Below are 1997 nucleotides of genomic sequence, written 5' to 3'. Positions count from 1 at the left end.
AGTTGTCATTGTTGTTTGGAAGGCCTGGGCCAGGTTTAAACCCACCAGCCCTCGGGTATGTGGCCAGCACCCTAGCCGCTGAGCTACAGGTGCCGAGTCCTTAAATGTTGTCTGAATTTTCTCCTGTGCTATCTTCTAGGAGTTTTATAGTTTTGTGCTTTACATTTAGGACTCTGATCCATTTTGAGAAGAATGTAAAGTCTGTGTATAAATTCACTTTTTGTTTTGCGTGTGGATGTCCAGTTATTCCAGTATCATTTGTTGAAAAGACTTATTCCTTTGTCAAAGATCCGTTGACTATTTATGTGAGTCTATTTTGGGGCTCTCTATTCTATTCCATTTCTCTATTTGTCTATCCTTTCATCAATACCACCCTGTCTTGATTACTGTAGCTTTATAGTAAGCCTTGAAGTTGGCTATTTTTTTTTTTTTTTTGAGACAGAGCCTCAAGCTATCACCCTGGGTAGAGTGCTGTGTCATCACAGCTCACAGCAACCTCCAACTCCTAGGCCCAAGAGATTCTCTTGCCTTAGCTTCCCAAGTAGCCGGGACTACAGGCGGCCGCCACAATGCCAGGCCATTTTTTCGGTTGTAGTTGTCATTGTTGTTTGGCAGACCTGGGCTGGATTCGAACCTGCCAGCTCTTGGTGTATGTAGCTGGTGCTTTAGCTGCTTGAGCCATAGACACCGAGCTGAAGTTGGCTATTCTGACTTTGTTCTTCCCTTTCAATATTGAGTTGCCTATTCTGGGTCTTTTGCTTCTCTATATAAACTTTATATATTTATTTTTTGTTTTTTGAGACAGAGTCTCAGGCTGTCACCCCGGGTAGAGTGCTGTGGTGTCATAGCTCACAGCAACCTTCAACTCTTGGGCTTGATCGATTCTCTTGCCTTAGTTTTTCTATTTTTAGTAGAGACGAGGTCTCGATCGATTTTGCTCAGGCTGGTCTCCAATTCCTGAGCTCAAGTAATCTATCTGCCTCAGTCTCCCGGAGTGCTAAGATTATATGCTTGAGCCACCGTGCCCAGCTTAAACCTTAGAATTTGTTTGTTAATATCCACAAATTTACAAAATAACTTGCTGAGATGTTCATTGGTATTGTTTTTTATTTGTTTGTTTGTTTGTTTGCTTGAGACAGAGTCTCACTTTGTCACCCTTGGTAAAGTGCTGTGGTATCATAGCTCACAGCAACCTCAAACTCCTGGGCTTAAGTGATTCTCTTGCCTCAGCCTCCCAAGTAGCTGGGACTATAGGCTCCTGCCACAATGCCTGGCTATTTTTAGAGAGAAGGTTTCGCTCTGGCTTAGGCTGGTCTCAAGGCTGTGAGCTCAGGCAATCCACCCACTTCAGCCTCCCAGAGTGCTAGGATTACAGGCGTGAGCCACCATGCCTGGCCTGTTCATTGGTTTTGTATTCAAGCTATAGATCAAGTTGGAAAGAACTGACATCTTGATATTATTGAATCTTTCTCATATATGAACATGGACTATGTCTCCATTTATTTAGATCTTATTTGATATCTTCAGAGTTTTGTAGTTTTCCTTATATAGAACTTGTACATATTTTGTATATTTATACCTAAGTATTTTATTTTGGGGGAGTGCTAATGTAAATTTGCATATTAACAGATGTGCAATATCACAGGTCATTAGAGACTTGCAAATTAAAAAGCAATAAGATAACACTACACACCTATTAGAATGGTCATAGTTTAAAACACTAACAACATCAAATGCTGATGAGGATGTGGAGAAAGAGAAGCTCTCATTCATTGTAGATGGGAATAAAAATGTTACATCCACTTTGAAAGAGAGTTTTGTAGTTTCTTACCAAACCAAACATATTCCCAATATACAATCATGCTCTTTGATAATGTGGGAGTTTTTTTTCCATGTCAGATGGGTAATGTGCCAATGTTGTAACAAAGTTTGAGGGAGGTACATCTCATGCATGTGCATGAACACCCAATCATCAGACTTAAGAACTACAAAAGGAT

General features: G+C 40.6%; 1 non-coding gene across 1 annotated transcript; it reads right to left on the bottom strand.

The window, feature by feature from the left end:
* Window positions 1-1893: 1893 nt before the first annotated feature.
* LOC128578886 (small nucleolar RNA U13) lies at window positions 1894-1997 on the bottom strand. The gene has a single exon (XR_008377980.1). It is a non-coding gene; the product is annotated as a small nucleolar RNA U13 (small nucleolar RNA).

This window comes from Nycticebus coucang, chromosome X, assembly GCF_027406575.1.
Source record: "Nycticebus coucang isolate mNycCou1 chromosome X, mNycCou1.pri, whole genome shotgun sequence".
Classification (NCBI taxonomy): Eukaryota; Metazoa; Chordata; class Mammalia; order Primates; family Lorisidae; genus Nycticebus; species Nycticebus coucang.
The sequence above is the reverse complement of the archived record's forward strand: the minus strand, read 5'-3'. Positions and strand labels throughout refer to the sequence as shown.